The following is a 22,852-nucleotide window of genomic DNA, read 5'->3' as shown; positions in this document are numbered from 1 at the left end:
CCCGGGGAAGACATTACCTTCGGGGAAATATTGCTCAGATGAAAGACTTTTTCAAGTGGGACAGCAGCGAGGTCACTGAGACCCAAAAGAGTTATTATGACCTTTTACAAATGGAGTCTCCTAACCCGTCTGCTGTACCTCCAGTACACCCTGCTTTCTTGGATGCTTTCCTGGCTGTGTTTAAAAACCCATATTCCCCCCCCCCCCACACCCAAATGCCCAGACAGGTTTTACAAAGTCCCTGAGGATGCAGAATTCCTTTACAAAGCTCCTTCTGCAGACCCTTCCATCATTGCTGTGGCTGCAGACAAAACCTCCAAGTTACTCCCTTCCACTTCCCTCTTTCCCTCAGACAAGGAGAGCAGATTAATGGAGTGCCTAGGGAAAAAAGTCTAGACATCTGCTACCTTAGCAGTGACAGTCATTAACTACCAAACTCACGTGGTCAAATACTCCCTGACTCTGCTTTCTGATGTAGCTAAGCAATTGGGGGACCTCCCTGACTCCCCGGCCAAGGCTAAAATCTCTTCTCTCCTGAATTCCTGCACTCAAGTAATTAAGCACTCTATGAAGTGCAGTTATGATGCAGTAGAGGCTCATCTAGGGCTGCCGCCTCAGGGTCTGTGATCGAGACATTCTTGGCTTATGTTGCAGCCCTTCCCTGATGACATTGTGGGAACTCCTAGATGCTCCTTTGGACAACAAAGTTTTATTTGGTTCTGCAGCTGCTGAACTTTTCAAGGCCAATCAAGAGAAAGGTAAGGAACTACATAATCTGAGACACATTTTGTCTTCCTGGTTCCACGCTTTCAAAGGAACTACCATGCCAAAACATTCTTTGTGAGAAGGCCTGCCAGACAGATGCCAACCAAAGGCAAAAAAGATTCCAGGAAACAGTCCTCCTCTAGGCCTGCTCCCTCTACTTCTGCTCCCAAACAGCCCTTTCAGGCTAAGCCTGGTAGCCTATGACTACCAGGCATTGGATCTAGACACCCTCATTGCATGCGTCTCTCTCTCTCTCTCTCTCTCTCTCTCTCCTTGCTCGGAATCAGGTTACCCAGGACTCTTGGATCCTCTCTGTAATAAAACAGGGGTACTTCATGACATGGGAAACCAAACTAGCTCCCAAAGGGATTCCACAACCCCCTCAAGACCAACTGGCTTCCTTTCCTCCTGTTCTTCAGGAACTCCTCACACAAGGAACAGTACAAGATGTCCCTCCTCATGCAAGAGGATAGGCATTTTACTCCATGATTTTCCTGGTTCCCAGGAAAGAAGGTCCTTGGAGACCAGTCCTGGATTTGTCCCATCTCAACATCTTCCTCCAGGTACCCTGCTTTTGAATGCTCACTCTTCCTACCTTCCTTCCCCTGACTCTCCCCCAGGCCTTCTTGGTATACTTGGATATAAAGGATGCCTGCCTACACAACCCAATCCATCTCCTCTTCATGAAATTCCTCTGCTTCTCAGTGGGTTCTGCATACTTTCAGTTCTGTGCTTTGCCATTTGGTCTCTCTGCGACCCCAAGAGTGTTCACAGATTGCCTAGCAGCAGTCATGGCCTTTGGCATAACAAAGGGAATCCAACTCTTCCCCTGTCTAGACAATATCCTGATACAGACCCCATCAGTTCCAATTGTCCTACAACTTCACTATTTCCCTCCTGAGAAGTCTGGGGTTCACGATAAATCCCAATCATCCCTGATACCCTCACAGGATCATGTGCTCCTGGGGTGCAGGATCCTAACAGAAAAAGTGATGGACTGTCTTCCCCCAGAAAAACATTTGTATCTCACTTTTTATTTCAAGGAGTTATTCCCTCTCAAAGCCCTATCAGCCAGGGAGTTTCTCAGGCTCCTGGGATTCATGGCCTCCACCATCCCCATGGTACTCCTGGCAAAGCTTCACATGAGGAAGTTCCAGTGGTACTTGAAAACAGTCTGGAAACAACACTTGCATCCCCTGGAGTTCATGGTTCCCATGCTTCCATGCCATTCCAGGGAATTGAATTGGTGGATAGCCCAGATAAAGGTCAACCCAAGCTTTGCCCCTACAACGCCTGCACCCAAAGCAGGACCTCTTCACAAATGCTTCAGGCACAGGTTGGAGAGCAACCTTAGGGGAATGGAGAATGAGAAACTCATGGACCCTCACTCAACAGAAAGAGCACATCAATATCAAGGAAAGGAGAGCCTTGATATCAGCCCTACAACTATTCAAGGATTGTCTCATACCAGGCACGTTGAGGTGGTACACAGACAATACCACTGCGCTGTGGTATATCAACAAACAGGGGGGACAAGTCCTACCTCCTGTGCAGGTTGGCCCTGCAAGCGTGGGAAATCGCCCTAGAGAGACAAGTCAACATCCAAGCCATCTGCATACCTTCAGCAGACAATGTGATGGCAGATACTCTAAGCAGGATCATGACTCAATCTCATGAATGGATGCTAAGCAGGGATGTGTTCCTGGACCTGGTCCATCGATGGGGTATATGTGGATCTGTTTGCTGCCCCATGAACAGACTGCTTACAACCTTCTTCTCTAGGGTACCACATCCTGAAGCATGGAGGGTGGATGCTCTGATTCCCTTGGAAGGGGATGTATGCTTATTCATTCTCCCTTCCTTCTCATGCAAAAAGTTCTGCTGAAAATTCAGAAAGAACAACCACAAATCTTGTTGGTGACTCCCTGTTGGCTAAGGCAGCATTGCTTTCCCTCTTTCACTCCATCTAGCCAAGGGCAATCACCACAAGTTACCCCACCAGACGGACCTGCTCACACAGAGGAAGGGAACGCACTTACACCCCCAACTGTCCACTCTGAATCTTACTCTGTGGGTGATAGGGCATTGATTCCCTTCGGGCACATATACATGGAGGACGTGCTTCAGGTTCTACATGATGCTAGAAAACCAACTACCAGGAAATCATATTTTTCTAAGTGGAAGAGGTTTTCAGTCTGGTGTCAGAAACACAATTTACAATCACTGGCAGTAGAACCTCCAGTGGTCTTGTCCTACCTTTGTGAATTGATGAAGTCTGGACTGTCTTATTCTTCAGTCAAGACCCACTTATCTGCCATCTCAGCATGCCTGCCATTCACCCCACCTCTGGCTTTTAAGTTAAAAGTTAAACTATTTTTGAAAGGGGTTCTGCACCTTAGCCCTCCAAGGAAGCCCATTCCGCCTCCTTGGAATCCACATTTTGTTCTGGAGAAGTTGACACTACCACCCTTTGAGGCAGCCAGAGAGTGCTCTCTCCAATACTGTACATGGAAAACTGTACTCTTGGTGGCCATCACTTCAGCCAGAAGGGTTTCTGAACTACAAGCCCTTATGGCCTCTCATCCCTTTACTATTTTCCTTAAGGACAGGGTGAGTTTATGTACTAACCCAACCTTCATGCCCAAAGTGGTCATTGAGCTGTCCTTGAATCAGGCTATCAACCTTCCGACCTTCTTCCCCTCACCTCAAAACCCAGCTGAAAGGATCCTACATTCCTTAGATGTACACAGACAACTTAGGTACTGTTTGTCTAAGACCAAATCCATCCATAAATCGGACAGGCTCTTTGTCTCCTACCACCCAAGAGCCCAGGGACACCCTGTTTCCAAGCAAGCTATATCCACTTAGATTTCCAAAACCATGACAGAAGGCTTCCCTCCCCAGTAAAGGCACACTCCTCTAGGGCTTTTTTCAAGGGTTTGGATAAAGTTGCCATTTTAGAAGCAACTTACATGGTCCTCTCTCCTTACCTTCACCAAACACTACAATTTGGACATAGTTTCTTGACCCCCCCCAAATCTTAATAACAGGAGCTTTTGCACTCTCCCTTGTGTTATGGATTCAGCATATATATATATATATATATATATATATATATATATATATATATATATATATATATATATATCTATAGAAGGACATAGTATTGTTGTGTAAAATCTTACCATAACTTTAGATGTCCTTCTCTTCTATATGCTGCTATATAGCTTTCCACACTGCCTGACTCCTGAGTAACCACTCTGTAGTTGCTAATTCCAGCGGCATACAGTTCTGAGGTAGGTGTGTGCTGACATCTGTTTTGTACCCATCTGTTTATGGCCAGCATCCGCAGAGGGAGATGCAGGATGTCACACGCACCCTGGCAGTAGCATCTATCTTTTGTAAACTGGCCAGAACTATGCGAGTTGACCAGAGATAGACTCCCTTGTGTTATGAATACAGCAGCAGCAGCATATTTGCAGAGAAGGACATCTAAAGTTATGGTAAGATTTTACACAACAATACATCTGATGTTGTAAATCTTCATTCATTCCTTACTGATAGGACTTCGGTTCCGTTCCAAGCTCGCGCCAGCCAAAAACTCTCAGATAAGACTTACTCACAATGCCCCTCTCATAGTCTCTTCAGATCTTGTTTGCTGTGTTCCTCGTTAGACGTGCCAAGCCTTCTCTCAAGCTAAGTGTAGCTTTTTTGTGGTTATTTCTAGTTTAGTGTCTTATTAGCCAGTTTCCTTGTCTAAGGTTATTTCTCATTTCAACGTTCTTTATTTCCTGACTAAACCCTACCCACTACCTTGGTAGTTCTTTCATACCATCATTGGTACTACTCCCTCTTCCCTACCTTAGTAGCCCCTTCTCTTATCTTTTTGGTATTTCTTAGTACCATTGTTGGTACTCCCATCCTAGCTATCTTTACAAAAAGAAAAAAAAAAAAAGTTTTTTTCGCTATCCCTTCTTGTTTGGTAGATATAGTTTTATTGTGTGGTAGTACTAGTGTAGTATAATGTCGGAAGCTTGGGTTCAAGCTGTGTGATAATTGCGGGCATAAGATGTCTAACTTTGGCGGCCACACCCAGTGTGTTTATTGTTTGGGCTTTGACCACATTAACGTTTCTTGTGACAGTTGTTCTAGCTTCAGCAACCGTACATTGGCTGAACGCAAGAAGAAGCTTATTCTAAAGGGTATGCTGAAATCACCCTTTTCGTGGAGACTCTTTCTGGGATGGAGGTCTCACCACCTCCTAAGCATAAGGATGTGAAAAAGCATAAGGAGAAATGGAGTCTTTCGGTTCCAACATTCCCGTCCTCCTCAGAACTGAGTCAACACTGGGCTTTTCCCACTCCATTGGCGCAGACAGCTTTGGCACCAGGGTCCCTGTCTTCTCCCTTGGTGCCATCCTTGATTCTGACTCAGACTCCTACCACTGTACCAGCTTTGGCACCATCCCCCTTGGTGCCGACCTTGTTTATGACACAGGCTCTGACCACTGTACCTGCATCGGCACCATCCCTGGCCATGGTGCTGATGTCTTACATGGCTCCACTGATAATGGCACCTTCCGTTTCGAAGACTGAGCACCTTCCCAGAACCAGGTATTCTCCCTGTTATGACCCCTTTTTGGGACAACGATTTAGTCCATTTCTTGAGAGACCAGCATTTCCATTGGCAGCTTCCTTCAGATCCAGCAGCATTCTTTCAGAACAAGATGTAGTGAGGGTTATGTACCAGCTTTTGGCAGCTAGAGGATTACCCACCCCGACTAGGTCTTCCATCCCTCTTGGAACGGAAGCTCTGACAGCATATTCACCTGTCTGTCCTCCTCCGACCTCCTCCCAGGTCTTGGGGACGTCGGTACCAATGGCCATCCCGGTGCTTTCTGTCTTGGCTCCGACAGCGGAGGCTTCCCTGTCGGAACCGATTACGCCTGGTGCCACGACTACTTTGGACCTGGCACATTCAGAGCAGTGATTGGGCTGTTGGCATCATGGCACCTAGTTTGGCACCGATTTTTTTCTGTGGCACCATCTATGGCCACAGCTCTCCCAGCAGCTACCGGTCCTCTCGGAGCTCCTTACCTGGAGCAGGGCTCCTCAGGGTGAGGTGTGACCTTGGTTCCGAGGTTGTTGTTCTCTGTTCCAGGCTCCCATTCCTCCTTGAGCGGGCCTGCTTTCCAGGTGATGGAGAGGGTTCTTGCTTCAACAGGCTTGCAGTTGGCACCATTGGCATCGGAACCAGAACCCACCTCTAGCATGCAGCTGTCCCAACCTCCTACTCTGGGATCTTGAGCACGTGAACTGCAAGACCTTCCCTTGAAGGGAAGCCTTTCTCCAGAGTCCTCCTCAGAAAACTGCACTGAGGAGCCACCCCGGAAGAAACTTTGCAAGAGGAAGCATCTTGATTCCCCTGAGGAATCCATCACTGAAGACACCAATTACGATGAGGGAGAAGGGTCCCCACGGTCTCCCCTGAAAGACATCTCATTTGGAGACATTCTCGAGATCCTCAAGCAGAGGTGAGACTGAAAGCCCTCCAACCCTTCTTCGGAGTAATCAGTGTTCTTGCAGGCTTTCCGTGTTCAACCATCTACTTTCTAGGTGACCCCACCTGTGGATAAGCTTATTAGATTTATTGTACAGTGTGCTTGGAAGGCCCCGAACAACATAGAGCCTGTCCCTCAGAGGGCAGATAAAATTTTGTCCACTCCTGAAGACAAACCCAGCTGGTCCAGACAGCTGGCAGTTGATTCCATGGTTGTGACGGTGGCCACCAAGAGGGAACTGGCAGATGATAGTTCCACTGTTCATCCCCCAAACAGGAAGTCTCGGGCTATGGATAGACTGGGGCAGCTGACCTATGCTTCAGCAACCTTTGCCATTCATTCACTGAATTACATGGCACACTTTACTCGCCTCCAAAGTGACCTAATCTCAGAAGTGTCTGCCTCTTTGGCAGGAGTACTGCCTGAGGAGGTGCATGATACTGTTGCCACTCAGCTAGCTACCTTAGAATCCATCTGGAACTCCTTGATGCTCTTGATTTCTCACACTACCGAGGGGGCAGCTCGAGCAGCCACATCAGGCCTCCTCATAAGACATGCTTGGATGCGTTTGTGTGACTTCGCAGACCCTTTTAAATCTTTCTTTGTCAACGAGCCTGTTGACGAATCTTCCATTTTTGGTCCCAAAGTAAGAGACACACTATCACGAAGGATGGAAAGATCTTGTCTGCTGTGGGCATACGTTTTTCCACCACCCAGAGATCTTACTCCAGGAATCAGAGGGCGGGGGATTGTGGTTCAAGAAGTCCCAAGGATCTTTTCATGACACTCGTGATGAGCAACCCCGCCCCTCATCCGGAAGATGCTCCTTTTGGGGGCAGAGGGGGTCCGTGCAACCAGGGTGCTAGGGATTCCTTCTCTGGCTGACCCTTCCAGTGCTCCTGAACAGCAGCCTGATTATTTTCCTCTGGAAGCATTTGGGGGTCGAATTTCTCTGCACCTACTGGCCTTGCAACTCATAACGGATGTATGAGTGCAGAGAATAATATCCAGAGGCTATCATATCCCATTCGACCTTACTTCCAGACTCATAAAACAAATCCCTGATGTCCAACCTGGTCAGAGGGAGGCTGCAGCCTTAGAAATCGAAAAGTTGCTAAGAAAGAGTCATCCAACCAGTCCCACCAGACCAAAGGAGAATCCAGGTTTTACTCAAGGTTCTTTTTAGTGCCAAAAAAGACAGGGGACTGGAGGCCAATCCTGGATCTCGGCTTACTAAACAAATTCATCAAACCTCAAAAATTCCTGATGGTCATGGTACAGTCCATTCTCCCCTTTCTGGGGAAGGATGCGTATTACCACATAAAGATGGACATATGCTCCCAGAGATTTCTCCACTTCTGTCTGGGAGCCAATCACTACCATTTCAGAGAACTGCCGTTTGGTCTCTTGACAGCCCCCAGAGTGTTCACCAAATGTATGGCAGTCGTAGTAGCTCATCTCCGACTACAAGGATTCTTGGTGTTTCCATATCTAGACGTTTGGCTCCTTACTGTCACGACCAGGAACCTTCTCATCCTCAGTCTTTTTTACACTCAAGGCCTTGCTCTTTGCCTAGGTATCACGATCAACATGGACAGATCACACATCTCCAACAAGAGCACTGGAATTCATTGGAGCGATCTTCAACACAATGTCCTGTCAGGCTTCCCTTCCTCCTCACAGGCTTTCAAAAATAAAAAAACAGATTCTTAAGTCCTTCCGTAGACATTTGTACCAGCATGCCTTGTACTACAACTATTGTGCTCTATGGCAGCAACCTTTACCTTAGTACCACTGGCGAGGTTGCACATGGGACTATTACAGTGGCTCCTTTTATCACAATGGTCGATCTTAACCCACCCACTAGACCACATGATATGCCTTATAAACCGTTGCAAGAAAGAAATGTTATTGTGGATGAAGCCAGAAACAAATCTTTGGTGTCAACCATTCTGTCTTCCCCAGGCCAGGGCCACGGTGACCACAGATGCTTCTCTGTTAGGTCGGGGGGGGGTGCATTTCCAAGGAAAGAAGGTCCAAGGCACCTGGTCCCCCATGGAGGCCAGTTTGCACATAAATGTCCTGGAATTGAGGGCAGTTTTCTTAGCGTTGCAAATGTTTCACACATTCCTCCCTTCCCGGACCATTGCAATTCAGTCGGACAACATGTCAGTCGTCTGGTACATCAACAAACAAGGCGGAACCAGGTCTTATCCCCTGTGTCGGGAAGCCATGAGAATTTGGCATTGGGCGACGACTTCCAACCGCTTTCTCGTAGTAACGCACATTCCCGGGAGTTCCAGTGTTATTGCAGACAATCTGAGCAGGAACATTTTGATTCCTCACGAGTGGTCCCTCAATCTGAAAGTAGCGGCTCAAATCTTCCACCGCTGGGGTAGGCCTTGCTGTGACCTGTTTGCTTCACCCCTAAACAACAAATGCAGAAGCTACTTTGCCCTGATCCCTGGTCAGTGGGAGTCATCGATGGATGCTGTGATGCACGATTGGCCCCCGGGTCTACTGTAGGCCTTTCCCTCATCCCGAAATTTCTACAGAAAGCTCAAAGGTTGAGAAGCAAAGTGATCATCTGAAGTAGCTAACTTCATTTGTGCAGCAACGTATGGGAATCAGATCCGACCTCGGATCCGAGCCGGCAGTTTTCAACAGCTTTAGATCTGAGCTCCAAGCTCCTCCCCCTACCCATAATCCCCTGCCAACCCTGACTGACCTCAGATCTAGTTTGCCACGGTTAACCAACAGCAGCTTGATCTAGAGTTCCAGGCGTTAGAGACTTTTTTGTGAGAAAAAAATTACCTTTTCTTCTCTTTTCTTCAGTTTTTGGTTGTGAGTGTTTCCAGGTCCCTTTTTGTGTAAAACCCTCTCTAGTTAACTTTATATTTTTTGTCATTTACCTCCCCCTTCCTTAGTGGTTCCGTTAGGGTTGTGTGTGTGTGTTTGGGGCCTAACGTGTGTGGTTTTCACTTTTAGTTAAAATGGCTGAGGCCCCAAAGCCTATCTTTTCTAAGTGCACTGAGTGTGGCCATAAGCTGTCCCCGGCAGATGGCCACACTCAGTGTGTGTTGTGCCTTGGGGTTGAACACCTGTCTTCTGGTTGTTCCATCTGTGTGGTGTTCAACCCCAGGGCACTCAAGGACCGGAGGTCTAAGCTGATTCTGGCGGGTCTTCTGCCCCTGGATTTGGCTTTTACCTTCGGTCCTCCTGTGGCTCCCACTGCGGCTGCGGTGGCTGCCACTCCTGCTTCCCTCCTCCCAACCGGGACTCAACCTCCCGCCTTAGGCCCGGAGGAGAGGGAGGCCAGGAAAGAGAAAAGGAGGGAGAAACACCACAAGCGGAGGGCCGAGGCCTCCGCTTCAGCCCCCCCGGCTAAGCGGTCTTCTCCCTCCAGGACTTCTGGGTCTCCTCCGTCTCGGATCCGGTCCCCGTGCTTTTCACCGGGTCCTGAGGAGGGGGAGACCCAATCTCCTTCGAGGTCATCGAGGCAACACTCCCGTCCCGCCTCGGTGGCCTCATCGAGATCAACCCGAAGTCTCACAGATGCAGATTTGGACCGGATGATGAGAAGATTCCTCCAGGCCCAACTGCAGATGGGAGTGCTCCTGCCTCCCCCCCCCCCTCTGGGGGGAGAGCTCGACCCCTTTTTTTGCCCCGATAGCTCCTTCTCCGTCCTGCTTCCCGGGCTCGGAGTCTTCGGAGCCGGGCAGCCTTGGAGCCAGGGGTGTGTCGGCGCCGATAGTCTCGGATACTTCGGCGCTGACACTTCCCTCAAGTCTGTCTGGTCTAATTTCTTCGGATCCGAGCTCTCTGAGCCGAGGGCTGAGCTTCGGATCCAGGGGTATCGGTATGCCTTCGGCTCCATCCAGGTCGGAGCATACTGGTTCGTCGGATCTGATCGCTTCAGCGCCGGCCCCAATCCGTCCGTCGGATCAGAGTGAGGGTCTACTTTCGGATTCCAGAGAGAGCAGCTCTCCCTCGGCATTCAGTGTGGTGGAGAGGGCCCTGTCGAGAGATTCCAGGCCCCCGGCCCTTGCCATGGCTCCACCCTGCACTCCTTCTCTGTTGGGCCCGACTTCCATCACCTGGCACCAGGGACAGCCTGCTCTGATGTCCCAGGTCATTCTTTTGGAACAAGACGTGGCTGGTGAGACCTCCTTGGACAGCCCCCCCGAGGAGGTTCCTCACAAGCGAAGGTGCAAAAGAAGGCACCTGGACTCCCCCGAGTCCTTGACTGAGGACACGGATTTGGGGGAAGGGGAAGGCTCCCCAAGATCACCCCCCGAAGATGTCTCATTTGGTGACATCATGGAGATGCTCAGGATAAGGGGGGGTGGTCTGCCCCAAAGCCTACCTCGGACGAATCCGTGTTCCTGGAGGCGTTTGAAGCAGGCCCGTCTACCTCTTGGGTGTCCCCTCCGGCCAACCCCCTGGTAGATTTGATTACTACCAAGGGCGTGGAAGGAGCCGGACACTGTGGAACCAGTCCCCAAGCGCCCGGACAAAATTCTCAGCCCACCCTCTGAGAAGTCCCACTGGAGTAAGGGTCCCCTGTAGATGCCATGTTGGTGGCGGCGGCCACCAAGAGGGAACTAGCTCGGGAGAGTCCCTCGGTTCATCCCCCGAGCAAGGAGTCTCGGTCGATGGACCATTTAGGGAAGCGGGTCTTTAGTTCGGCTACCTTCTCTGTGAGGTCGCTGAACTACATGGCATGACTTCCAACAGCTTTCTCGTAGTAACGCACATTCCCAGGAGTTCCAATGTTATTGCAGACAATCTGAGCAGGAACATTTTGATGCCTCACGAGTGGCCCCTCAATCTGAAAGTAGCGGCTCAAATCTTCCTCCGCTGGGGTAGGCCTTGCTGGGACCTGTTTGCTTTACCCTTAAACAACAAATGCAGAAGCTACTTTGCCCTGATCCCTGGTTAAGGGGAGTCATCGATGGATGCTGTGATGCACGATTGGCCCCCGGGTCTACTGTAGGCCTTTCCCTCATCCCGAAATTTCTACAGAAAGCTCAAAGGTTGAGAAGCAAAGTGATCTTCATTGCCCCTTACTGGCCCCGTCAAGTCTGGTTCCCATTCCTGTGGCCTCACCTGATTCACAGCCCATGGATCCTAGATCAATCCTAAGGACTGCTGTGTCACCCTCATGGACTCATTCACCCCAATCTTCACAGCCTCAAGCTCACAGCTTGGTTTCTCCACTTCTGATGATTGCCAGGCTACCTGATATTTCATCCCATGTTCGCGAGATCCTTCTGGCTTCGCACAAACCTTCCACCAGAAAAATGTATTCCAGTAAGTGGACTAGGTTCTCTAGATGTGCCAAAGAACATAACATAGATCCCTTTTCCATGCTATTCAGAAGATCCTACAATACCTCACTACCCTGTTGCACGCGGGAGCTTCAGCATCAACAATTACAGTGTATTTAGCAGCTATTGCAAACTTTCACACTGGAATTGACAATTCATCTGTTATGTAACACCGACTGTGCAAAACCTTCATGAAAGGAGTATTACATATTAAACCTCCTGTCAAGCCTCCTATAGAGCCATGAGACTTGACTTTGGTGCTTCAGTCGTTAACAAGTCCTCCCTTCAAGCCCTCTATTTACTGTGATATCAAATTTTTGTCTTGGAAAACTCTGCTTTTAGTAGTCCTTACCTCAGTGAGAAGAGTATCTTTGTTGCAGGCCTTGAGTGTCAAGAGACCATACTTGATTTTTCATAGGGAAAGAGTTTCCCTACGTACTGACTCCTCCTTTTTGCCCAAGGTAATTTCTGTTTTTTTCCATTAACCAATCTGTTGACCTAACAATTTTCTTTTCCCACCTTTCCAATAGAGGGGACTACCTTCTGCATACCCTCGATGTTCATAGGCAGCTTCATTTCTACAGAACTAAATCTTTCAGGAAAATTGATCAATTGTTTGTGGCCTTTGCAGGACCCAGAATGGGTAAGTCTGTTTCTAAAATGACTTTATCCTCTTGGCAAAGAAATGCCATTACTTTCATCTACCATCAAAACAAAGTGTCCTTGCCTTCAAAAATAAAGGCTCACTCTACTAGATCAATAGCTACCTCAGTGGGCTTTTGTTGTAGAGCCTCTATGGATGATATATGTGCCACAGCCACTTTGGCAAGACCTCATACCTTTATCACTCATTACAAATTGGATTTGGCCTCCAGGGGACGAGCATCTTTTGGTTCTATGGTGCTCAGGATTGTCCTTCCTTAGGGCCACCCTGGACTCAAGTAGCTGGGGACTCGGTCCTGTCAGTAATGAATGAATGAAAACTTACATCAGATAAAGAAGTTATGTCTTACCATAACGTTCCATCTGTGTTGTAGATCTTCATTCATTCATTACTTCCTGCTCTCCTTCCCCCTGCCTCGACTTCTGGTGGACTTTAGGATCTCCTTATTAGTTAAGGTATCTGCTCAGACAGAGCCTCCTACTATCACTATTATTATTTCTATACTATAAGGGTGGGCAAACTCGATGTGAAGAGACTATGAGGGGGCATTGTGGGTAGGTCTTAGCTGAGAGTGTTTGGCTGGCGCGAGCTTGGTACCGGCCATGTCACTTCCGAGGATGGAACCGAAGTCCTATCAGTAATGAATGAATGAAGATCTACAACACAGATGGAACATTATGGTAAGACATAATTTCTTTTTTTAGCCTCAGAGCCTGTTTTCTCACTTTTCCTCACAAAATTGCCACAATTCAACTAGATTATGGTAGGCATCAGCATCTGAAAAATGCTACTTTTTCCAAATCTTTTAGGATTGTTTTTTCTAAAGGTAATATATCAGGAATATCAACAACTTCTAATTCTTTATATTTGGTTTGAGCCCATTTCTGTTATACATAAGACATCTGGCCTGAGGTGAGGTACTTTTAACCCTTTGGTATTATGTCTGTATTGAATGTGGTACAAATCAAATATGAACTGAATGAATCTCTCTTGAGGCTGCCAGGTAGTGATGTGACAGAGGGAGTCAGTTGTCTTTAGCAATCCTCACTCCTGTGAAGGAAGTAGCATGATTTTACTGAGAGTCTTAATCTAAGTAAAATACATATCTGCTATATCTACTGAAGTTGGCTGTGATCTAAATTACTTTTCCAGTTACTTTCAGTCTGAGGAAATGGTGAAAGTAAACTTCCACCCACTTTATACAGAAAGAAAATTGCTCCTTGATCTCCTTTGAGAATTACAGTCTTGGTGTGTTCCAAGAGCTATATAAAAGCTGACTGGTCTCCTTCCTATGGTAACACTTTAGGGGAGCAAGCTTAAGATTTCTAAGATATGGCTGTTCGGGACCACATCCAGAATTCAGTGGTCTCTGATAATCGGTCTCCATGACAGAGAAAGTCAAGAGAAGTGATCTTCATCTTGTAATCTTGATGGCTTGTCGTGAATTTTTCAGTGCCCCTGTAAAGCATGTCTTCTGAAAGTCTTAGCCAAAGAGAAGGTAAACTGCCCGACACTTCACTGTCCCTTCTCTGTGTTGAAAGATTTTTTTTTTTTGCTGGACTAATTTAAAAAGGATGAGGACAAAGATGGTAGGGCAGGTGTTATATACACTCTCCATGTTGGTCAGGCTATGTTTCCTGTTTTGCAAATTTTGTTGTACAACATGAGAAACTAAGCCAAAGAGGAACTGGAAGCATCAGGCAGCTTCTGTACATCACTGAGGATTTTTTTCTTTTATTTTGACCTTCCTCTTGTGTCTTTTTAAGGACTTTGGTAATAGAGTAATTATTTCATGATGTGAGGAACACTGTTTTGACATTTCATTGTTGTAAAGTGACCATGGTTTGATTGACAAGCATATTAGCTAATAGAGCACTGTCCATTTACTTAAAATATTCCTCTCATTGAGCAGACACAGCAGATTCTGGCATAACTGAGTTTTTTTTTTTTTTTGCACTTCCCCTTGTCCTTTTAAGGACTTGAGGTTGTGCAGCGTTTATTTTTATTTTCTGTTATCTCCCCCTGCTTTTTTGTAAAGGGACTGTGGCTTGATTGACAGACTTAATAGACAAGAGTGCATGGCCCATTTATTTAACTATGCCCCTCATTGATATTTACAGCAACTACTGGCCATAACTGAGGATTTTTTTCTTGTTTTATTTTGTACATCCCTTTGTCCTTTTAAGGACTTGGTGTAGTGCAGTGTTTGTTTTTACTTTCTTTTTAAAGATGTGGGGAGCACAGATTTATAGTTTCATACGTATTAGGCTAGCTTCCCTTGTGGGCCATTTTAAGTCTTGCCGGTTTCCTTTTTTGTGCTGAAATTAACCTATTCCATTTGGTAAGAGATTGACCTTACCCATCCCAAGGCTGATCATTGTATATTACCACTAAGGAAACTAACTGGGATCATACCATAGATAATTTGAGGGGACCTATGCATGGGATAAAGCATTTAGGAGTCTGCTCTGTCCAGTAGTGGTACAGGGGGCAGTCCTGGTGTAAATTTCTGTTTCCCATCCATAATCCAAATTGCACTCGAATATAGAATGGATGAACTTTCTTTAATGTGGATGGGGAGTCTGTTCCAGAGCAGGAGTATTCTCTGTGAGATGCACATGTCCATCCAAACCATTCTGTTGATGTTGCAGAAGACGTTTAGATCTCTAGACCGAGTATTTCTGATATCATTGGACTTGCCGATGTGCAGTAAATCCATCAGTACTGGGTTGGAGGATGCTTTGTATGCCAGACACAGATCACCTCTTAGTAGTTTGTAGGATACTGAGTTTAGTGACAGGGCTTTGAGTCAATCCATGATGCAGGACATGTTTTTCAGGCCTTGTATCCTTTTAGTGAGGTGTCTTTGTGGGTGTTCCAGTTTTGGCATTTCCTTGTTGTAAAGTAACTGTGGTTTGATTAACAGGCTTAATAGCCAATAGCTTAGTTACTCTGCGGATGTTGGAGTGAATGCATGTCAATATGTAGTTGTGATCCTATATGACCAGATGATCGGTTCCAGGAGTCTAATACCATGTCTGTCAGCTTCATTATTGTTAAGTTATACTTTATTATCTAGTCTGCTCCTTTATGAAGTATGTTTTTTTTTTGTGATATGTTTCATGACGATTTAGGCTGTGCAATCCATGAACTGTGCCATTTTAGCATTCCTGTTGAATACTGTATTTTCTGGCCATGCACATGATCACTTTTGTAATTAGTATATCCTGGGTCATGATATAATTGCTGACTGGTTTGCTTCTAATACAGAAGGAATTTATTTAGATTACATTTGATTGTTATAAGGTATATTAAACTGATCTGATGTTGTCTTCTTCATTTCTCCTCACAGTGGGGTCTTGGTTCCAACCTTTGGATCTGGCTCAGCCACATTCTACAGACTTGGATCCGGCTCTCAAGCTCCTTCCTCTTACCCATAATGCAGTACATCCACCCAAGTACCTCCGATCTGGTTTGCCACTTCAGCATACCGGACACAGATCTCATGCTGTCAAGCTGTGGATAGAGTTTTTCAAAGTTCTCTTGCCGTTTTATCCTTAGGTGGTTTCTGTAAGTCCTTGCTCTGTTTTTCTTTTGTTCAGTGTGTGTGTGTGTGTGTGTGTGTGTGTGTGTGTGTGTGTGTGTGTGTGTGTGTGTCTGTGTGTGTATACAAAAAAAAAAAAAAAGTTCTGTTAGCTTTATCCATTTCTAGTTTAAACCTCATCTTACATCTAAAGTTACATTTAATGTTAAATTTAAAGTTAGAAATCTAGAGTTGAAACGTAGAAGTTTTAAGCTTACGTATATTTCTAAAAGTGTTAGCTTTCTTCAGCTGGTGACACTGGTGACAGTTGGGTTTTGTCATTTTTTTTGGCTATGGCTGACAAAACTTCACCCGGCTTTAAACGCTGCACTTCTTGTGGGCATAAAATCCCCAACCAAGATGCTCACAAGGAGTCTGTATATTACATGGGTGTTGACCACTTGAAAGCAGATTGTAACATTTGTGCTGCCTTCAATCCTCGGGCTTTAGCTGAACATAGGAATAAACTGATTCTTAGCGGTCTTCTTCCCTCCTCAGCTCTGGAGGCTCAGACCCTTCTCTGGCTTCTTCTTCCTCTTCTGCTACTGCTAAAAGAGTCTAAAAAGAGGTCCCTCCTGTTTCTCCGAGGGACACTGTTGAAACTAAGAAGCCTAAGAAATGTTCAGATCCGACTTCTTCAGACCTTAAGAAATCACCCCCCTGGTTGTATCCTATGGATCCGGAGGATGTTATTACCACCTCTCCTCCACATTCATATGTGCCTACGTCTGATCCCATACCTCCAGATCTGAGTACTTCAACGAGTTGTCCTGCACTCTCTTCCAGGTCGAAGCATTCCCGTCATCCCTTGTTGGCTTTATACAGGTCCTCCAGAAGCTGGTCCAAGGCAGACATGGACAGGATGATGAGACTTCTCAAGAGCCAGATCCATATGGAGGGTATTAATGGCTTCATCCCCTATCGGATCCCATGAGCTACAGTGGCCATTGCATTAGGACTCCTTCTCTGATTTGACCCTCGGTTTTGGAGTTGCAGGATTTGCAACTACCATGTGCACCGGGGCACAGTGCAGAGGAAGCTTCCTTCTTCAGTGCTGAGGATGCCCTTGACTAGCCTTGTTTAAGCCTTTTCGGAGCAGAGATAGTCTCGGAGCTGTGGTGCCAATTGTGGATCCGGGGGACGGGTTGGTTCCATCCTTCTTGGAGCTATTCCTTCCCTTAGGCGCCTTTGCACTCAACAGTTCGGGTCTGATCCCTTCTGGAGGCTGTGGATCAGGGATGAGTCCTGCCTGTTTTTCCTCGGTAGTTTCGGCTTTGGGGAGATGGAAAGGGCTTCTCCTGGTCCTTCAGCCTTTCAAATAGTGGAGAGGGTTTTTCTCCCAAGTTGGATATAGGACGGCACATGTTCCCAAGTCCCTCCCAGTACCCTCATCGGATCCAGGCCCTGCTCTCACTCGTCCTGCCACAAGTCTCATGTCCCGAGGGGCCTCCAAGAATTCCCTGCTCAGGAGGGATCCCCTTTTTGTGGCACTTCTCCAGAGTACCCAGCTGGAGGAGGTTATTCAAAAGAAGACATGCAAAAGAAGGCATGTTGACTTCCCATTGGAGTCTTTAACCGTGAATACTGAGTTTGATGAGGGAGAAGGATTCCCCCCGATCCCCACCTGTAGACGTCTCCTTTGGGGACATGTTAGAGATCCAGAAGTAGAAAGGTAGGTGGTCTGCCCATCCTCCCTCCTTTGAGGAGTCAGTTCTCTTGGAGGTGTTCAGGATGCACCCATTTATGATGCCTTGTTTGATTTAGTGTCCTGCTGGACATGGAAGGAAACAGACACCATCAAGCCCATACTCAACCTGATAGGTTTCTGACATCCCCCACTGAAAAGAAACATTGGCATAAAGGTCCTGTAGTCAGTGTCATTGTGCCACTAAGAAAGAGCTGGCAGAAGATACTGCTAATGTTCATATGCCTAACAAGGAGTCTAGAGCACTGGACAGGATTGGGAAGAGCATCTATGCCTTGGCCACCTTTGCACTGAGGTGGTTGAACTACCTGGCTCATTTTACTCAGCTGCAGAGAGATCTGATGAAGGAACCGTCAGCCTCTTTCTCAGAGTCCATACCTGCGGAGGAATTTAATAAAGTGTCTCCAAAGCTGATCACTCTTTCGTCCATTGCCAGTTCATCAATGAGGTTAATCTCTCATATCACGGAGGGGATCTTGTGAGCAGTCTGTTCAGGACTTTCCACAAGGAGGCATGCCTGAATGAAGCTATATGATTTTGTGGAGCCCTTTAAGGTGTTGTTCATGAATGCCCCTTACTATGGCTCCTTCCTTTTTGGGCTGTCAGTTCGAGATACACGTACCTACAGTGAAAATGATGTGAAGACCCTTTCTGCTGCTGGCATCAAATTTTCTAGCCGCAGAGGTCCTTTTTGAGGAACTAACATGGGGGTAAGAAAATGTGGTTTTGGAAATTCTAAGGGCTTTTCTAGGACCCGAATGGGGAACCCTCCTGTAGAGACAGAGGAGGAGGGCTTGATGGTAGATGTCACCCTAGGGGTAGAGGGAGTCTACTGGACTAGGGCTTTAGGGAATCCCTTCCCGTTAAGTCCTACCAGTGCTCCTGAGTCGCTGCCTGACTGTGTCCGTCTTAGGAGGCAGTCTAGGGACGACTAGCTTTGCACCTAAAAGCCTGGACCCAATTGACTCAAAAACCGTTGGGTGCTAAGCATAATATCCAGAGGTTATTCCATTCCCCTTTTCTCTTCTTCCCCCAAATTCTAAAAGCCTTCCCAACATGCCACCCAGTCAAAGGGGACAGGGAGCACAGGAAATCCAACAACTGTTGCTAAAGGGAGTCATCCAAGAGGTCCCAACCAAACAAAGAACCACTTCTTTTTGGTGCCGAAAAAGACAGGGTACCTAAGACCCATCCTAGATGTAAACAAATTAAATGAATATGTAAAGAAGTTGAGATTCTGAAGGGTTATTGTTCAGTCCATTCTGCCACTGTTGCACAAGGACGACTGGAAGTGCTCAGTAGATTTCAAGGATGCACATCAGATAGACAGGTGTCCCAAGAGATATCTGTGCATCCAGCTGGGAGCTAATCATTACCAATTCAGTGCACTGCTCTTTGGTCTCACCACAGCCCCCCCAGGTGTTCAAATGCATGGCAGTGGTAACGGCTCACATGAGGATCAGGGGATTCCAGGTGTTTCCATATTTAGACGATTGGCTTCTGAACGCTTCCACGAAGCATCAGCTAATCCAAGCCTGGGACTACTTAATGCAGTTATCACACTCTATAGCCATCACCATAAACATAAGCAAATGTATCCTGACTCCTGTAAATAACCTGGAATTTATAGGTACGCAGCTCAATGCAAGAGATCAGATAGCTTCTCTTCCTTCACACTAAGTAACCACTCTAGTCAAGTACAGGAATTTAGCCCAACAGATTCCAATGGCTCAGTTGGTCTTGCAGACCTTATGGTCCATGTCAGCAGCCGTTCTCTTAGTCCCTCTAGCCAGATTTTTCATGCGGGTTCTCCAGTGGGCATTAGCAACACAATGGTCCATCCTCTCTCAGCTGTTGTCCCTTCACATCTGCTGGACTCCCATTTGCAAGAGTCACCTCAGTTGGTGGATACAGTCAGACAGCATCATTCTAAGCAGACGGTTCTTGAACAACCTCCCTATAACCACCGTGACCACGGACAATTCCCAGTTTGCGTGGGGGTGGGGGGGAATTACAATGGGAAGATGGTCCAAGGCACATGGCCCCTGCTGAGACCAAGTTGCATGTCAATGTCCTAGAGATGAAAGTAGTCCTCCTAACATTGCAAGCCTTTCAGGACGTTCTCCCCTTGAGACTATTGCAGTATACACTGACAACATGTCTGTTGTCTGGTACATCAACAAACAAGGAGGAACCCGTTCTTACCCCTTGTGCAGGGCGGCCATGAGATTGTGGGTATGGGCAGTATCTTCAGACTGCCTACAGGTTACAAAGCATATCCCAGGGAAAACCAGTAACCTGGCAGACAGACTCAGCAGATTACTCCTGGTTCTGTACGAGTAGCCTCTCAGCCAATCAGTGGTGAACATGATCTTCAGCCTTTGGCGTCAACCTTGCTGCAACCTATTTGCCTCTCCCCTCAACAACAAATGCAGCAAGTTCTTCACTCTGATCCCTCCTCTGGGGGAGTCCCCGAGGGATGCGCTAGTCCACGATTGGCACCCGGGTCTCCTGAATGCTTACCCTCCTCTTCTACTCATCCCGAAGTTTCTTCAGGAGGCAAGCAGTTTGAAGAGCTCAGCCATCCTCATTGTCCCTTCTGGCCTTGTCAGGTGTGGTTCCCCTTCCTTTGGTCTCATCCGAAATATCCTCCTTGGTTTCTGGAGACAAGTCAAGACCTTCTTTCTCATCCATCAGGGATGCAGCATCTGAACCTTCGAGCCTTCAAACTGAGTGCTTGGTTTCTGCACTTCCAACACTAGTGAGACAGTTCAAGCTTAAGTCCCCAGTTCGAAAAATTCTTCTAGTCTCGCAAAAGGCTTCCACTATAAAAGTCTACACCAGTAAGTGGAAGAGATTTGTTATTTGGGCCATTGATCCTTTCTCAGCACCGGTTTCAGACATTTTTGTTATTTCTTAGCACCCTTTTCGATGAAGGTGCTAGCTTCTCGACTATCAAATTACAGTTAGCTGCAGTTTCCAGTTTTCATACTGCAAGTTAATCCCGTTCTGTGTTCACTTTTAGACTATGCAAATTCTTCATGAAAGGTGCTTTCTTATTAAGGCCTGCAATTAAGGACCCATCTCTTCCTTGGATCCTTACTCTTGTGTTGAAGGCTGTGACCCAGGGACCCTTTGAACCAGCAGTAAGTTGTGACATGAAGTTTCTGTAATGGAAGACAGTCCTCCTGGTAGATAAAACTTCTACCGAGAGGATTTCTGAACTACAAACCTCCTTTCATACTTTTTCATAAAGACAGTTCCCTTCAGCACCAATCCCTCCTTTATGCTCAAAGTAGCTACCGAGAAGAATATTAATCAATCCATCCAATTACCAGTGTTCTTTCCCAATTTCTGTAATAAAGGCAAGTGTGTTCTCCATCTTCTAGACTTTCATAGACAGCTCCGTTTTTACCTGCACAGGAACAAACTGCACAGGAAGTCTGATCAGCTTTTCATAGCTTTCTTATCTAATAGATTTGGACAAGTAGTATCTAAAATTACCTTGGCAAAATGGATATCTAACTGCTTCTCGCACATTTACTCATCCGAGGGACTGGAATTACCTAAACTTCCCAGGGCACATTCCACCAGACCTATGGCTACGTCTACGGCCTTCTATTCTAGAACTTCCATTGATGACATTTACGCAGCAGTGACATGGTCTAACAGTTGTACCTTTGTATGGCAGTACAAGTTGGATATTGCATCCAGGAGCAGGACCTCCTTTATTTCGATGGTTCTCTGGCATATCCTTCCATGAGGGTCTCCCAAGATCAAATTGTCTGGAGATTCTGACCCTATCGTGAAGAGGAACAAAGGAGACAACATCAGATTAAAAAGTTATGTTGTACCATAAGTTGGCTTCTGTGTTGTCTTTCTTTATTCCTCCTCACATTCCCACCCAACCATCCCCCTACCTTTTTCTATTAGAGGGACCTGGATTATGAAGAGACTCTTATGTCCCATGTCTGAGTCCCTTCTGCCATTCCTTTGCTGTTTGGGTGTTGCATGCATGGAATCAGCAAACTCTGTCTTAGGTACTTGGGTGGATGTAATGCATTATGGGTAAGAGGGAGGAACTTGAGAGACAGATGGAAGTCTGTAGAATGTGGCTGAGCCAGATCTGAAGGCCGGATCCGAGACTCCATCGTGAGGAGGAATTAAGAAAGACAACACAGATGCCAAGTTATGGTAAGACGTAACCTTTTATTTTCCAATTACTAATTCAGCAAATAAATTTCAATAACAGCTGTTTAAATAAAACTACCGAATGGTTATTGAATATTACTCCAATATATAACCTATATATATACTAATTAATTATAGCAGCTGTTTTGTATACCCACTACAAAAGATGTTGTATAACTCCTTGCGCTATCACAATCACATTTGTATTCTTTCAGCAGCATAGCTGATCAGAGTACGATTGCTTTTATTCGCATCTGTTTTATACCTCTGAGCAGATCGTTTTAATAACGGTCAAGATTTTTTACTTTTTTGTATAAGGTTTTATTATTTTTGTACAGTTTACACTTTTTCCTTAACCAGCAAATAGTTTTGAAATACAGCCATGGATGCACTTAGTAGTTATACTTTGTAAGATTTAATTAAGTACAAATTCTTGGTACGTTGTACAAAATGTGAAGTATACATAAAAACATACAATAAACAGAAAACAGTTTGTATGAACTATACTAAATTTGAACAACTGTGTAATTTACTATATGGAAAAATGTCTGTGTAGTAGATTTTTCAGGCAGTTATGATGCATCATAACTTTTGTTACTTCTGTAGAATCTTGGAAAGAAGATACATTTGAAATGTTAAAAGAATAAGCTGTACAGTGTAATAATTCTTTAGAAAGTAAGATTGTCGGCTTAGATTTGAGCCATCACTCAGTAGATATAAATATCCTATTCTCATTTCTTCAGATAAAAAGTATAGTGCTTTACACATTGCTTCTTTATCGAGCTTTAAGAGTAAAAAGAAAACGAGTGTTAATAAATGTTATCCCTACACTTACTGCAGGTAAAAGGAAACGTGGCATTTCATCCTCAAGAAAGAAACAAAAAAAAAAACGTAAACTTACAAGTCAGTTTAATAGCCGCAACATTTAAATCATTTGCGTTAATTACAGTAATTGTGATATTGCTGGCAGTATCACCATCAGAGAACTCTATTGGAACAAATATTCATAAAGATCATTTGATAGATGTTAATCCTGTAACTGAAGGTACATTTT

The 22,852-nt window shown here is 45.9% G+C and overlaps 1 protein-coding gene across 1 annotated transcript in view; it reads left to right on the top strand.

Moving 5' to 3' along the window:
• The window catches only part of IPO8 (importin 8), a 3,293,983-nt gene that overhangs the window by 3,167,875 nt on the left and 103,256 nt on the right, over positions 1-22,852 (top strand). The window lies entirely within an intron of this gene.

This window comes from Protopterus annectens, chromosome 11.part0, assembly GCF_019279795.1.
Source record: "Protopterus annectens isolate FY-2018-M chromosome 11.part0, PAN1.0, whole genome shotgun sequence".
NCBI lineage: Eukaryota > Metazoa > Chordata > Ceratodontiformes > Protopteridae > Protopterus > Protopterus annectens.
Note: the sequence above shows the minus strand (reverse complement) of the source record. Positions and strands in the feature narration are given on the sequence as shown.